We start from the raw sequence: 17987 nt of genomic DNA, 5'->3' as shown, positions 1-17987 counted from the left end.
CCGAGATTGGATCTATATCTCTGTCTCTCTCTGTTTCTGTGTTTTGGGATTCTGCCCTGGCACCGTTTCTTTTATATCTGGAGATCCATAACTCCGATTGGATTGAAACCTTCGCCCAGATATTTTTCAAAAAATTAGCTTTCTTGCGGCCAAAGTAGAGCATCAACCGCCTTACGAGGGGCCCATGAGGGTGGGGGGTGCGCCCACCTAGAGTGGTGGCGTGGGCCACCCTTGTGGCCCCCTCTGGCACCGTCTCGCGTTGATTCTTCCTCCCAAAAATCACGAATATTCCAAAATAATTCTCCGTCCGTTTTTATCCCGTTTGGACTCCGTTTGATATTGGGTTTTTACGAAACATAAAACATGCAACAAACAGGAACCGGCACTGGGCACTGGATCAATATGTTAGTCCAAAAAATAGTATAAAAAATTGCCAAAAGTATATGAAAGTTGAATAATATTGGCATGGAACAATCAAAAATTATAGATATGAAGGAGATGTATCATAATGTCCCGAGCGATATGGAAAGAATGGCGTCCTCATATTTTAAGGAAATTTTTACTAAGGATCCAACACTCAGCTCGAGTGAGGTCCTGGACTGTATCGAGCCGCGAGTTACAACAGCGATGAATGATTCTCTGTGTAAGGAGTACACAGAGGAGGAGATTTCTAATGCCCTCTTTCAGATTGGCCCCTTGAATGCCCCGGGCTGCGATGGTTTTTTGGCTCGATTTTATCAGCGGAACTGGTCATTGGTCAAAGAAGAAATTTGTGCAACAGTTTAGGACTTTTTCAACACCGGACTCATGCCGGAGAATGTTAACAACACAGCTATTATGCTCATCCCGAAAGTTCCACATCCAAAAGAGCTTAGGGATTTTCGGCCCATTAGTTTGTGTAGCATTGTGTACAATGTGGTCTCTAAATGTATGGTGAATAGGTTAAGGCCTCTTCTCACTGAGCTTATTTCTGATAATCAAAGCGCCTTCATTCCAGGACGGCTTATTTCTGATAACTCGATCATTGTGTTCGAATGCATAAATCATATTCAGTCAACCAAGGGTAATGCTCCAGCCTTATGTGCTTACAAGTTGGATCTGTCGAAGGCCTATGATCGTGTTGACTGGGTTTTCTGGAGAGGGTGCTGGCCAAGTGGGGTTTTTCACCCCATTGGATTTCTCGCATGATGGCGTGTGTGACCTCGGTGAAATATTCTGTTAAGTTTAATGTGAATTTGTTGGAGTCCTTCAGCCCCTCCAGGGGGCTTCGTCAAGGTGATCCATTATCACCCTTTCTTTTCCTTTTCATTGATGATTCACTCTCTTCCTTGATCAATAAGGCAATGAGGGAGGAAGGACTTAGAGGTGTGAAGATATGTAGAAGTGCTCCGGAAATTTCTCACCTTCTTTTTGCGGATGATTCACTCCTTTTCTTCCATGCGTTTGCGCAGCAAGCTGGCTTGGTTAGAGGTTTGTTGAACACTTATGCGACGATGACAGGCCAATTGATTAACCTATCGAAGTGCTCCATCCTCTTCTCTGACAACTGCTTGCAAAGTGTGCTCATGAGGTAAATGGTATTCTGGAAATTTCTCAAAGAGGTGTTCGAGCCCAAATATTTGGGCCTACCAGTTCCTGAAGGGAGAATGCATAAAGGGAAATTTGAAACAATACAAGAACATTTGAGGAAAAGACTTATTGATTGGAGTGAGCAATACTTCTCTTCGGGTGTGAAGGAAATCCTAATCAAATCCGTGGCTTAGGCCATCCCAGCTTATGTCATGAGTGTGTTTAAACTCCCTGCATCAATTTGTGATGAATTGACTCGGATGATCCGCCAGTGTTGGTGGGGGTGGAGAATGGGAAGAAGAAAATGGCTTGGATGAGTTGGGACAAGTTGAGACTACCCAAATCCATGGGGGCATGGGTTTTAGAGACATGAGGGCATTCAATCAGGCCTTGCTGGCCAAACAGGCCTAGAGGTTACTTGATACACCGGACAGCTTATGTGCTCAGTTAATGAAGGAAAAATACTATCCCTCCGGTCACCTCTTAGACAATGTCTTCCCTACCAATGGTTCTGCTGCTTGGAAAGGAATTCTACATGGTCTCGAGCTGTTGAAACAAGGTGCCATTTGGCGCATGGGAAATGGTACATCTATTCGTACATGGCAGGATCCCTGGATCCCAAGGCCCTATTCACTCCAGCCTGTCTCTCCGAAAGGATCATGCCGCTTCAACTATGTTTCAGATTTCTTAGACGACCATGGAGCATGGCGTGTGGACCGTTTGGTTGCGGCCTTTTGGCTAATGGATGTCGCCCAAATCCTGAAGATTAGAACCTCACCGCGCCAATGCTCTGACTTTCTCTCTTGGTTTCCTGAGAAAAGCGGTTCGTTTACGGTGAGGAACGCTTATAAGCTGGCTACACAAGATCACAACTGCACCTTTGCTGCTGGTGCCTCCAGCATGAACCCTGATGGTTATCAATCTTTGTGGAATTGTGTGTGGCAATCAGCTTTTTCGCAGAAGATGAAAATTACAGCGTGGAAGGCGGCTACTGGCACCTTAGCCACGCAGCAATACAAGAACTTCAGACATATCGCAACAAGATCAACCTGCCCACTGTGTGGTGTGGAGGAGGAGAATACGCTTCATGCGTTGATCACCTGCACACATGCGCAGATTATGTGGGTTAATATGTGCCGGAGATGGCCACTTCCAGTGGATGAGCTTCTTGTCCACAATGGTAAGGAGTGGCTCTTACATCTGATGAACAACTGCCAGAGCGATATCCGTGATATGATCATCATGTTGACGTGGAGAATTTGGCAGTTGGCAATGACTTGGCCCATGGTAAGGACATCCCTCCGGTCCTGGCTTCGGTCGAGTTTCTAGACAGCTACTACAAGTCTATAAAGCTTGCTGGTATGTATTCAGAGGAAGAAATAGTTAAGGGAAAGATGCAGCCGAATTTTTTTGGCAAGTCCCCAGAGAAGGAGCAAATCCTGGTTGTTCCTTGGCCGGCTCCGGCCATGGGCACGGTGGCCCTTTCGGTTGACCGTTCGTTCCTCGAATCTGACAGGTATGCTTCAGCGGGCATGGTCCTTCGAGATAGTGACGGAGCTATTATCTTTGTTGCATATCGGTTCATTTTGCATTGCAACGACTCATTGGAAGCAGAACATCATGCAATCATGCAGGGCATGGCGTTGGCGATTCAACATACCACTCTACCTGACATACTTTAGTCGGACTCGTTTGTGGCCTTGTCAAGCCTGACGAACACTTCTTTGGTTAGCTCAGCCTATGGCCAGTTAGTCCTTGAGATTAAGGATATCTCTGGTAGTAGGGAGTTTGTGCCTCAGAAAATTAGTCGGTTTCAAAATAGAGTTGCCGATCGGTTGGTCAATTACAGCCGGTCTGAGCGGGCTACGGCTGTGTGGCTTCGCTCAGTTCCACCTTGTATTGAGGATTTGTGGCCTCTTGACTGTAACTCTCTGATTTTGCAATAAACTCCCTTTACCCCCGCAAAAAAAACTCTATTCTTATTCTTCACCTTGGTTGTTTAATAGACTTTCTAGATATAATATTTACGACGTAGTTGGGCATTTGACCAATTTTAATGGTATTTAATTTCCTACTCAAACAAAGAAAATCAGACAACATAAAGCACATAGTATCACATTCTAAACCACAGTACCCTAAAAAAAATATAAACCACAAATGAACATGCCGGTGCATAAGGAAACTAAATTGTGATGCGTATGTAGATTTCCATAATCACAAGGCTTTGTTTTTTTTTGCTTTATAAGCTAACTAAAACCAAATGCAACTTGCATCGCAGACGAATAGAAATCAAACCCTAGCCGCAGGGACCGCAGAACCCAGTGCTCATCGAATCAACCCTACAAGTCTAAGGATAGGAGGCGTTGTCTACCTCGGCTACGGAGGCTAGGCTGGCAGTGCCTTTGCTATTTACCAGTGTGTTCTCTGCCATGCACTGGTTGATATCAAGACAACATAGTCTCCGGCTGCATCAGGGCCAGCGCCTTCTTCTCGTCGACCATTCCCGCCGCCGGCACCTCCCGCTCCGGCTACGGGGCTGAGACGTGTGTCGTCCGCACCAGATCCCCTCCACGTGATGTCCTTGTTGCGGCTCAGGTGCAGTGACGGGCCTATTCTCTTTGACCAAAAGAGAGAAACAAGAAAGGAGGAGAGGAAGACGCAAGGCTAGAGCTCGGCTAGGAGGAGAAGTGGCGGAGGCGGAGACGGCGAGAGAAAGAGATGTTGACACTGAGGGAGCGGAGGTTGCATGCTAGAGAGGCGGAAGAGGAGGGATATGGGGTTTGCTTCATGAGGAAGGGATGACGCACAAAACATGCATAGGTAACACGTCCCTCAGCGAGCGCCCTTTTCTTCTCTCTCCTTTTCTCTCCCATTGACACAGTACCCTTGATTACGTGGCTATCGCGAGAGAACACCCCTTCAGTGCACCTTATTGTGGATGATGGCAATGACCACGAGGACTGGCTCAGAATAGTCAGACGCACTTCCTACAGTACCATTCCGTGCCACAGGACCTGAACTGGAACTGCATGATGTAAGGTGTTCCCTCTGTAATGATGCATATCAAATGAGCCAAACTGAGCAAGAGTTTGGTAGACATATAAGGTGTTGTATGCCAGTCATAGGGAACACCTCCAATGATGACATCGGACTTGACTGCCATGATAATGATCCATTCAGCCTATTTTCTGCTAGGTCTAAGCTTTCAATCTCATCATGTGTGTGAAAGTTGTAGGAATAGAGTCGGTAAATAAATCGTATGACAAATTGAGAATCTTGATATGGCTCAAATTCCCTAACTCCTGGAATCTCACCTGACAGTATGTTAGCAGATAAGTCAATGCCAGACATCGACATGAAGTAGTTTTCTCCGTATGTGAAAAGATCAAGATGACGACTAGAGGGGGGTGAATAGGCGTTTTAATTTTTTTACGGATTTGGCTTTATCCTGATGCAGAATTAAACTAACGGATAATTTTCAAGCACAAATCGTAAATATGCTAGGCTCAACTAAGTGCACCAACAACCTATGCTAAACAAGATAGGCACTTAAGGAAACTAGCAAGCACAAACTATATCACAAGATTTGTTAATGTAGGAACAACTAAGCAATTCAACTAGCACAAGATATATTAATAATAACAAGTATGAATTGCAGAAAGTAAAGGGTGTGGGTATGAGATAACCACAAGCAAGTCGGGGACGCGGATTTATCCCGAAGTTCACACTTGTGAGAGTGCTAATCTCCCTTAGAGCGGTGCCGAAGCCAAAGGTCTGGGGCGTCACCAAGTGACTCATTGTATTCTCCCTTTTGAGTCACTCCCAATGGATGAGCCTCAACTCACTTGGGGTTGGTCTTGAAGGTAACCACCAGACCTTTACAGTCTTCTCCGGAGCACACCACAAACACGGAAGCTTCTGGTGGAACTTGACCACCTAGGCCACTTCACACCCTTCCCCAGAGCACACCACAAAAGGAAGCTTCCGGAGGAACCTTGGCCACCTAGGCCTCTTCACAAACTTCTCAATATATCACCAAACCGTCTAGGAGGCGGAAGCCTCCAAGAGTAATAAACTCACGGGCTCTCACTCGAACAAATCATGCGGGGAGCTCAACCCAATGCAACAAATGCAATGCAATGTCAAGCAACAAATGGTCAACTCGCTCTCTCAATCTCAAGATGCACTCTCGAAAGTAGGAGATCGAAGAGAGGGGATGCAATGGAGGAAATCAACAAATGGCTCCAAGATCCATCCACAACCCCCCCCCCCCCGCGCCCTTCATATAGAGGGGAGATAGGGGTTTGGGAGAGGTGGTATGATGGTCAAAATGATGTTTATAAAGTGTATCAACAACCCCCAAACCAGTGGGGAGGAAGGGCTCTTTTATAGCCAACTTCCAAAACTAGCCGTTGGGGCTCCAACAGACACTTCTTGGGCACTCTGTGCCCACGGGGGTTGAGATCCCGTGTGCATGGTACAAGCCAGTGGGCATGGGGGCCCTGTGCCCACGAGGTACCCATGACAGCCTGCAGGAGCCCACTAAAACATGCACAAGTTTGGCATACGAACTCCGAATTCGATGATCTTAGGCTCGTTTTAAAGCTATGGGAAAGCCCAAGGTCCTCACATATATAAACACCCAAGATCAACAAGAAATAATGATGCAAATTATGCAAAGGTTTGAGCTCTCTTTATGCGACGTGATCAAGCTACTCGCCCGAAAGTCCCTCTTGATAGTACGGCTATCAAACCTATAATCCGGTCTCCCACCAAGCACCATGAGACCGGAAAAACTAGGAAAACCTAGCTAAGTTATACATTTGCCTTGCACATTTCAATTGAGCTTGATGATGACTTTAATGCTTTCCTCAAGTTGGAATCCTTTTCTTGTCCACACTCACTTGGTGAAGATACTCGAAATGCTTCCTCATATTGCAATAAGGGAAGCCTTAACTTAATCTCACCTTCACATGCACATTATCATGACCACAAGCTTCAAAGCATATAACCTCCAGCTTCTCATCTTGCACTTGGACTCCTCGAACCCGATGACCATCACCACTTGATGCCATCCACACATAGGCTACTTGAAATCTTTCTTTTTGATGCAAGCCCATGAGAAATACCTAACCCATATAGACATAACAAACACATAGTTTGGGTTAGATAACAAAGCACAATTCATAATTACTTACCATACCACTAGATCACTTGATCCCACGTGGTACAAAGATTGCACTTTGTGAGTTGACCATCTAGATAATCTTCGAGCTTCATCTTGGTCAACCAACATCTTTACTTCATGCTCTATATTGGTTTCTTGAAAGCCAGAATGAACTCTCATTTCCCTTCATTGCTTCAAGACGATATCACCAAAGACTCTTTCATGACCATATCAAGTTCCACTATGAATATCATCTTGGTCACCACATGCTCTTCTAAAACTCCATCGTAATCTCTTGAGAGGCATAATGAATTCTTCACTCTAGTTGCTTGCTTCAAGACTTGATCAATGGAAAACATAACACATGAGCTTACCATGACCTTTTGACTTGAAGCCATAACTTGAATTCTTATATTTGATTATTCTCTCAAGCTCTTGATTCTTCTAAGCCCACACATGTTAGTCTTTGAGATCCTCTAATGAACTCCACCATGAGAACTTCTTAGTAAGGTACACATCAATAACATGTATATCAAATATACCTTTCACTTTGCCATCCTTCTTATCCGCCAAATACTTGGGGCAGTTCCGCTTCCAGTAACCATCCCCTTTGCAGTAGAAGCACTCGGTGTCAGGCTTAGGTCCAAACTTGGGTTTCTTCCCGGGAGTAGCAACTTGCTTGCTATTCTTATTGAAGTTCCCCTTCTTCCCTTTGCCCTTTTTCTTGAAACTAGTGGTCTTGTTAACCATCAACACTTGATGCTCCTTCTTGATTTCTACCTCTGCAGCCTTTAGCATTGCGAAGAGCTCGGGAATTGTCTTTTCCATCCCTTGCATATTATAGTTCATCACGAAGCCTTTATAGCTTCGTGGCAGTGATTGAAGAACTCTGTCAATGACACTATCATCAGGAAGATTAATTCCTAGCTGAGTCAAGTGGTTATGGTACCCAGACATTCTGAGTATGTGTTCACTGACAGAACTATTCTCCTCCATCTTGCAGCTATAGAACTTGCTGGAGACTTCATATCTCTCAACTCGGGCATTTGCTTGAAATATTAACTTCAACTCTTGGAACATCTCATATGCTCCATGATGTTCAAAACGTCTTTGAAGTCACGATTCTAAGCCGTAAAGCATGGCACACTAAACTATCGAGTAGTCATCAGATCGAGCTTGCCCGACGTTCATAACATCAGCATCTGCTCCTGCAGAAGGCCTTGCACCTCGCGGTGCTTCAAGGATATAATTCTTCTGTGTAACAATGAGGATAATCCTCAAGTTATGGACCCAGTTCGTGTATTTTCTACCATCATCTTTCAACTTAGCTTTCTCTAGGAACGCATTAAAATTCAAGGGAACGGTAGCACGAGCCATTGATCTACAACAACATAGATATGCAAAAAAAAACTATCAGGACTAAGTTCATGATAAATTAAAGTTCAATTAATCATATTACTAAAGAACTCCCACTTAGATAGACATCCCTCTAGTCATCTAAATGATCACGTGATCCATATCAACTAAACCATGTTTGATCATCACGTGAGATGGAGTAGTTTTCAATGGTGAACATCTCTATGTTGATCATATCTACTATATGATTCACATTCGACCTTTCGGTCTCAGTGTTCCGAGCCCATATCTGCATATGCTAGGCTCATCAAGTTTAACCCGAGTATTCTGCACGTGCAAAACTCGCTTGCACCCGTTGTATGTGAACGTAGAGCTTATCACACCCGATCATCACGTGGTGTCTTGGCACGACGTACTGTAGCAATGGTGCATACTCAGGGAGAACACTTATACCTTGAAATTTACTGAGGGATCATCTTATAGTGCTACCGCCGTACTAAGCAAAATAAGATGCATAAAAGATAAACATCACATGCAATCAAAATATGTGACATGATATGGCCATCTTCATCTTGTGCCTTTGATCTCCATCTCGAAAGCACCGTCATTATCTCCATTGTCACCGGCTTAACACCTTGATCTCCATCATAGCATCGTTGTCGTCTCGCCAACTATTGCTTGTACAACTATCGCTACTGCTTAGTGATAAAGTAAAGCAATTACATGGCGATTGCATTTCATACAATAAAGCGACAACCATAATGCTTCTGCCAGTTGCCGATAACTTTGTTACAAAACATAATCATCTCATACAACAATTTATATCACATCATGTCCTGACCATATCACATCACAACATTGTTGGGGAACGTAGCATGCAATTTCAAAAAAAATCCTACGATCACGCAAGATCTATCTAGGAGATGCATAGCAACAAGAGGGGAAGAGTGTGTCCACGTACCCTCGTAGACCAAAAGCGGAAGCATTAGTAAACGCGGTTGATGTGGTCGAACGTCTTCATGATCCAACCAATCCAAGTACCGAACGTACGACACCTCCGTGTTTAGCACACGTTCAACTCGATGACGTCCCTTGAACTCTTGATCCAGTAGAGGGTCGAGGGAGAGTTCCATTAGCATGATGGTGTGGCGACAGTATTGATGATGTGATCCGCGCAAGGCTTCACCTAAGCACTACGACGCTATGACTGGAGGAGTAAACTATGGAGGGGGGGCACTGCACATGGCTAAGAGAATTCCTTGTGTGTCTTTAGGGTGCATCCCGCCCCCGTATATAAAGGAGGAGAGGGGGAGGCCGGCCGGCCCCTATAGGGCATGCCAAGATAGAGGAGTCCTACTAGGACTCCAAGTCCTAGTAGGATTCCCTTTGGTGGAAGGGGGAGAAGGAAGGGAGAGGGAGAGGGACAGGGAAAGGGGGGCCGCGCCCCCTCCCCTAGTCCTATTTGGACTCCCCATGGGGGGCGTGCGCCACCCCCTTGTGGGATGTCCTCTCTCTCCCCCTATGGCCCATGATGGCCCATTGCTTCCCCGGGGGGTTCCCAACCCCTCCGGCACTCCGTTTTTATCCAGTACCTCTCGGAACTCATCCGGTGTCCGAATAGCATTGTCCAATATATCATTCTTTATGTATTGACCATTTAGAGACTCCTCGTCATGTCCGTGATCTCATCCGGGACTCCAAACAAACTTCGGTCATCAAAAACACATAACTCATAATACAAATCGTCATCGAACGTTAAGCGTGCGGACCCTATGGGTTCGAGAACTATGTAGAAATGATCGAGACACATCTCCGATCAATAACCAATAGCGGAACCTGGATGTTCATATTGGCTCTCACATATTCTACAAAGATCTTTATCGGTCAAACTGCACAACAATATACGTTGTTCCCTTTGTCATTGGTATGTTACTTGCCCGAGATTCGATCATCGGTATCATCATACCTAGTTCAATGTCGTTACCAGCATGTCTCTTTACTCCATAATGCTTCATCCCGCAACTAACTCATTAGTCACATTGCTTGCAAGGCTTATAGTGATGAGCATTACCGAAAGGGCCCAGAGATACCTCTCCGATAGACGGAGTGAAAAAGCCTAATCTCGATCTATGTCAACCCAACAAACACCTTCAGAGACACCTGTAGAGCATCTTTATAATCACCCAGATACGTTGCGACGTTTGATAGCACACAAGGTGTTCCTCCGGTATTCGGGAGTTGCATAATCTCATAGTCAGAGGAACATGTATACGTCATGAAGAAAGCAGTAGCAATAAAACTGTAACGATCATAATGCTAAGCTAAGGGATGGGTCTTGTCCATCACATCATTCTCTAATGATGTGATCTCGTTCATCAAATGATAACACATGTCTATGGTTAGGAAACATAACCATCTTTGATTAATGAGCTAGTCAAGTAGAGGCATACTAGGGACACTATGTTTTGTCTATGTATTCACACATGTACTAAGTTTGTGGTTAATACAGTTCTAGCATGAATAATAAACATTTATCATGATATAAGGAAAGATAAATAACAACTTTAATATTGCCTCTAGGGCATATTTCCTTCAAACATGCCCTGCAAAAACAAGTTAGATGTCCTCTACTTTGTTGTTGCAAGTTTTACGTGGCTGCTACGGGCTTCCAGCAAGAACTGTTCTTACCTACGCATCAAAACCACAATGATTTTTCGTCAAGTGTGCTATTTAAACCTTCAACAAGGACCGGTCGTAGTCAAACTCGATTCAACTAAAGTTGGAGAAACATGCACCCGCCAGCCACCTGTGTGCAAAGCACGTCGGTAGAACCAGTCCCATGAACGCGGTCATGTAATGTCGGTCCAGTCTGCTTCATCCAACAATACCGCCGAATCAAAGTAAGATGTTGGTGGTAAGCAGTATGACTATTATCGCCCACAACTCTTTGTGTTCTACTCGTGCATATCATCTATGCATAGTCCTGGCTCTGATACCATTGTTGGGGAATATAGCATGCAATTTCAAAATAAATCTTATGATCACACAAGATCTATCTAGGAGATGCATAGCAACGAGAGGGGGAGAGTGTGTCCACGTACCGTCGTAGACCGAAAGCGGAAGTGTTAGTTAACGCGGTTGATGTAGTCGAACGTCTTCACGATCCAACTGAGCCAAGTACCGAACATACGGCACCTCCGTGTTCAGCACACGTTCAGCTCGATGACGTCCCTCTAACTCTTGATCCAGTAGAGGGACGAGGGAGAGTTCCATTAGCACGACGCCGTGGTGACGGTGTTGATGATGTGATCCGCGCAGGGCTTTGCCTAAGCACTACGACGTTATGACCGGAGGAGTAACTATGGAGGGGGGCACCGCACACGACAAAGAGAACAATTGATGTGCCTTTGGGGTGCCCCCTGCCCGTGTATATAAAGGAGGGGGGAGAGAGGCCGGCGGCCAGGAGGGGCATGCCATGGGGTGAGTCCTACTTGGACTCCTAGTCCAAGTAGAATTCCCCACCCCCCACCCCTTACCTTTTTTCCACCGAAGGGAATAGGAAGGAGAGGGAGAGGAAAGGGAAGGGGGCGCCGCCCCCTCCTCCTTGTCCTATTCAGACTCCCTAGGAGGGGGGGCGCGGCCACCCCCCGCGGGCTTCCCTCTCTCTTCCTTAGGCCCATGTTGGCCCAACACTTCCCCGGGGGGTTCCGGTAACCCCTCGGTACTCCGAAAAATGTCCGAACCTCTCCAAAACTTTTCCGGTGTCCGAACATAACCTTCTAATATATCAATCTTTACCTCTCGACCATTTCGAGACTCCTCTTCATGTCTGTGATCTCATATGGGACTCCGAACAAACTTCGTTCATCAAAAACACATAACTCATAATACAAATCGTCATCGAACATTAAGCGTGCGGACCCTACTGGTTCGAGAACTATGTAGACATGATCGAGACACATCTCCGATCAATAACCAATAGCAGAACCTGGATGCTCATATTGGCTCCTACATATTGTATGAAGATCTTTATCGGTCAAACCGCACAACAACATACGTTGTTCCCTTTGTCATCGGTATGTTACTTGCCCGAGATTCGATCGTCGGTATCATCATACCTAGTTCAATCTCATTATTGGCAAGTCTCTTTACTCATTCCGTAATGCTTCATCCCGCAACTAACTCATTAATCATATTGCTTGCAAGGCTTATAGTGATGAGAATTGCCGAGAGGGCCCAGAGACACCTCTCCGATACACAGAGGGACAAAATCCTATTCTCGATCTATGCCAACCCAACAAACACCTTAGGAGACACCTGTAGAGCATCTTTATAATCACTCAGTTACGTTGTGATGTTTGATAGCACACAAGGTGTTCCTCCGGTATTCGGGAGTTGCATAATCTCATAGTCAGAGGAACATGTATAAGTCATGAAGAAAGCAATAGCAATAAAACTTAAGGATCATTATGCTAAGCTAACGGATGGGTTTTGTCCATCACATCTGAAAGGATCGATATAGTTGACTAGAGGGGGGTGAATAGGCAACTAACAATTTTTAGCTTTTCTTTACCAAATTAAACTTTGCATCAAAGTAGGTTGTCTAAATATGCAACTAGGTGAGCAACCTATATGATGCAACAACAATAAGTACACGAGCAAGCAAGGGATACAACACAAATAAGCTTGCACAAGTAAAGGCACGAGATAACCAAGAGTGGATCCAATGGAGACGAGGATGTGTTACCAAAGTTCCTTCATTTTGAGGGGAAGTACGTCTCCGTTGGAGCAGTGTGGAGGCACAATGCTCCCCAAGAAGCCACTAGGGCCACTGTATTCTCCTCACGCCCTCACACAATGCGAGATGCCGTGATTACACTATTGGTGCCCTTGAAGGCGGCGATCGAACCTTTACAAATAAGGTTGGGGCTATCTCCACAACTTAATTGGAGGCTTAAAATGACACCATGAAGCTTCACCACAATGGACTATGGCTCCGCGGTGACCTCAACCGTCTAGGGTGCTCAAACACCCAAGAGTAACAAGATCTGCTAGGGATTAGTGGGGGGAATCAAATTTCTCTTGGTGGAAGTGTAGATCGGGGCCTTCTCAACCTATCCCGAGCAAATCAACAAGTTTGATTGGCTAGGGAGAGAGATCAGGCAAAAATGGAGCTTGGAGCAACAATGGAGCTTTTGGGGGAAGAGGTAGGTCAACTTTGGGGAAGAAGACCCCCTTATATAGTGGGGGGAACAATCCAACCGTTACCCCCCAAGCAGCCCCGCAGAGAGCGGTACTACCACTGGGGTGGGCGGTACTACCGCTGAGGCCAGTGGTACTACCGTCCCACCTAGCGGTACTGTCGCGCAAAGGAGGGGAGCGAGGTCTTGGACCCTGAGCGGTACTACTGCTGTGGTAAGGGCGGTACTACCGCTTAGGAGTGGTAGTACCGCCTCTACTGCCGCAGCTAGTGCCGCAAAACCCGACACGAGAAAAAGGGCCCTCAAGTCGAGGCGGTAAGAGCACGGAGCCACAACGGTACTACGGCGGAAGGCTCCAAGCGGTACTACCACTGAGGAGCGGTACTACCGCTTGTTGCACTTGGGCGGTACTACCGCTATGGCCCGTGGTACTACCGCTGGGACCAGACAAAGCACATAAGAAGGGGAATGAGTTCTCCATTGAAGCGGAAAGGTTCAGCGGGTGCGATAAGGATGTGTACGTGTTGATTCCACCCTAGCCTTACCAAAGTGGATCCCCTCTTGATAGTACGGTGACTCCAACGAAACTAGTCCACCAACATAGAAACGAAAGAGCTACACCATCTTGAATAATATACCGAGGGGAGGGAATCGTCTCGTGCCAAAGGATGAATCTCTGAAAAGCTCAATGCTCACGATTAGTCCACAAAAGCATTGTCATCAATCACCAAAACACCTTAGGGATAAATATGCCCTTACAATCTCCCACTTTTTGGTGGATTGATGACAATACGGGATTTGCACAAACGGGAAAGGACATACGACATGCGCAAACCCCACAACTCTAAAATATAGACGGGCTCCCCTAGATGTGTGCTATCTAGATAAGTTCTTTGGACTGCACGGCACACATACTAGGATCAACGCTCCCCCTACATTTTAGAGACCAACAACCTAAGCAGGATATATAACAGGATAAGCATGCAACTCATAAGATATCAAAGGACTAGATAGACATAGATAATGATAATATAAAGATAAGGTAGCATATGTCTCACACCATATGTCTGGAACTTAGGTCTCACTGGCACAAAACCAAACAAAGCAAACGGCGAAAAAACACAAACTCTCTCCCCCTTTGGCATCGAGACACCAAAAAGGGAAGGAGTGTTGCTACAGCTCCAGGTGATAGCAAGCGGGGTCTCGAACATCATATCCCAGCGGGATCGTCTGCACCGCCATCATCGGTCGGAAAATGCTCGGTGTCTGAATCTATCCACGGGCAGTGCTGCTGAATCCACTCCTCCTCCTCAGTTAACTGGTCCTTAGATCCACTATTAACGGTCACACCCAACTGACGCATGAGCTCCTTGTGACGTCCTCTGGCCTTCTTCTCATCCACATGAGTCATGTACTGACCATGAGACTCCATGCAGAAAAGCTTCTTCTTCTTGAGCTTGAGCTTCTTTGCCCAAGAGGGCTCTGCCCCAGAAGGCTCATAGTCATTGTCATCATCAGCCTCAGCCTCCTCCTCGGTCTCCATGGCAGCAACGGAAGATGTACCCCCCCCAGTTTTAGGGACCTGGGTGCCCCAGTTGTCGTTCTTCCTCAGACGCTTGATCTCATGAGACACCAACTCTCCAGTCTCCAGCATAACCTTGGGATAGACCTGATCCCAGGCCTTCTCAATGAGCAACATGATGAACGGTCCATAGATCGGGCACTTGCGCTCAGAGATAGCAGATAAGAGCTCAGACCACATAACATGAGAAATGTCCAGGGACTCGCCAGTGTTTGCTTCCTTCTCATGCTGGCAGAAGAGAAGCATGTCCACGAGATAGGAGTGAACCATATCCAGATTCCCAATACGAGGGAAGAGAGTCTCACGGAAGACACGGTGAAGAATGTCCAGAAAGGCAGGCAGCTCATAGGTTTCCTTCTTAGTGTCGGGGTTGATATTCAGAGTGCAGTAGGGCCAGAGGGCTTGCTTGTGAGTGGAGGTTGCATTGCGGTGAGGGCGAAAGCCGATAGGAGTCTCAAGCCCGTGATCTTCCACCCCAAGTAACTCCATGAAGGCCTTCCACTTGACAGAAAGCAACTTGCCATTTGTCATCCAAGTCAGAGTCATGTCCTCATCAATCCCTAGATGGACAGTGGCATAGAATTGAGCCACTATATCTACATCATAGTCCTTGTTGAACTGCATGATTCTGAGAATGTTCAGCTGAGAGCACATCTGAAGGGCTTCACCAAAGTACTCAGGATCCTTCTCCATAAAGTCCGAGCGCACATCAACATAGAGATTCTTCTTGGCCTTGATCACATCAAAGAAGATGGCAAACTGAAAGCGGTTCCAGAACGGACGGTTGGCCAAAGTGGGTTCTTGGTCTTCCACATAGGGGTTGCGGCGACGCCTTGCCCAGAACTCCTTGGCATTCATTTGAGGCACAGTTTTGCCCTTTGGCTTTGGCTTGACGGCAGACTTCTTCTTGAGTTGAGGTGGAGGTGGAGCACTAGAGGAACCTCCTGCTGACTCAGATGTGCGGTAGCGCTTCGACGTGGCACGACCGGGGTTGACACGACGAGCTTGCTGCTCAGGATGTTCATCACCTGGAACCAAACACACGAACACACGAAACAACCAGAAAGAACGAGCATAAGCTAACAAACACAACAAAAGATATCAAGGAATGGTAGGAACATGATGGAACTGGGCAGGCAGCGGTAGTACCGCGACCTAGAAGCGGCAGTACCGCCTGAGCGGTAGTACCGCTTGAAACGGGGAAACGGCGGTTCCCTATTGCCGTGGTCAGATCCGGCACTACCGGCCTGCCAAATTCAAAAATACTCCTACCAAACACTAATCCAAATAGTCTAGTTGCCTTCTCCAACCTACTCAAGCCTAGATTTAGCCAAAAATCTAGAGATGCAATCACTATTGCCCCTAAGACGCTAATCTGAAATCTAGACAAAAATAGAGGAGGAACGGGGGCAATACCGGCATCCATGGCAAGAGGACGAGGTGGGGATCGACTCCACAGAAGGAAATGGAGAGGGATGGCCCGGAGAAGAAGGCCCGCCGGAGCCCTCCCGCGGCGAGGCGTTGCTGGAGAGACGAAGAGGAACGAGGGGGCGGAGAGAATGGGTATGAGGGAGAAGAAACCTCCCCCTTCCTCGATATAACCCCTGGTCTCGCCCCTCAGTGGTAGTACCGCCCAGCAAGCCACAGCAACTAGACAACACGGCTTGGCTCAAAAAGAGAGAAAAACCAACGGCAAGAAGAGGAGAAAAAGAACTCGGCAGCAAGCACACTAGCAAGGGAACAAGACGCACCTCTTCAAGAGAGGGCGGTGGCCGAGGCCACCTATGTTTGAGTCAAGAGGTATGGCGCCGTGAAGATTTTAACCTTGGGCCCATGACCAAAACTCGTCCTTGAAGCACAAGTACCATAAAAATGGTTAATGTGAAAGACTTGATTAATTTATGCATAATGGGGGGAGGGAGAGTTCATTGAGAGAACAACACTCCCCCTATGTCCATGCCTACACCTAAACTAGACAACATACTGAATGTGGTGGGATGTGCATGGGTTCAAGATACATTGCTCAAATAAATGATATTTAGCTCATGCCTTAACTCGCGAAATCTTGCTTCATCCAAGGGCTTCGTGAAAATATCTGCAAGGTTATCATGAGTGTTGACATACTTGAGCTCGATCTCCCCTCGCCTAATGTGATCCCAGATGAAGTGATGCCGAATCTCAATATGCTTCGTCTTGAAATGTTGCACCGGGTTGAGAGAAATCTTGATGGCACTTACATTATCACACCAAAGAGGCACTTTGTCACAAATGACATCGTACTCCTTTAAAGTTTGCCTCATCCATAAGAGTTGTGCACAACAACTACCGGCCGCCACATACTCCGCTTCGGTGGACGAGAGAGACACACAACTTTGCTTCTTGGAAGACCAACTCACCAAAGAGCAACCAAGAAATTGGCACCCTCCGGAAGTGGACTTCCTATCCACTTTGTCTCCCGCCCAATCGGAATCTGTATATCCTTCAAGCTTGAAGTTTGCTCCTCTTGGGTACCATAAGCCAAAGTTTGGGGTATGAGCCAAATATCTAAAGAGTCGCTTGACCGCCACATAGTGGCTTTCCTTCGGTGCGGCTTGAAACCATGCACATATTCCCACACTCAACATGATATCTGGTCTAGATGCACAAAGGTAAAGCAAGGAGCCAATCATGGAGCGATATACCTTTTGATCCACCGCTTTATCATTGGGATCAATGTCAAGTTGGCACTTGGTAGGCATTGGAGTAGAAGTCGGCTTGACATCACTTAGCTTGAATCTTTTTAGCATGTCTTGAGTGTATTTGGCTTGGTTGATGAAGGTACCTTCTCTTCTTTGCTTGATATTGAAACCAAGGAAGAACTTCAACTCTCCCATCAAAGACATCTTGAACTTAGAGGTTATGAGAGCGGCAAATTCCTCATTGAAAGCTTTGTTAGGGGAACCAAAGATAATATCATCAACATATAGTTGGCATACAAACAACTCCCCTTTGACCTTCTTAGTCAAAAGAGTGGGATCAATTTGCCCAACCTCAAATCCACGATCTTGTAACAACTCAGTAAGGTGGTCATACCACGCACGTGGGGCTTTCTTAAGGCCATAGAGTGCCTTAT

This window comes from Triticum aestivum, chromosome 2B (genome assembly GCF_018294505.1).
Source record: "Triticum aestivum cultivar Chinese Spring chromosome 2B, IWGSC CS RefSeq v2.1, whole genome shotgun sequence".
In the NCBI taxonomy this organism is placed as follows: domain Eukaryota; kingdom Viridiplantae; phylum Streptophyta; class Magnoliopsida; order Poales; family Poaceae; genus Triticum; species Triticum aestivum.
This window is presented reverse-complemented; position numbering follows the sequence as displayed.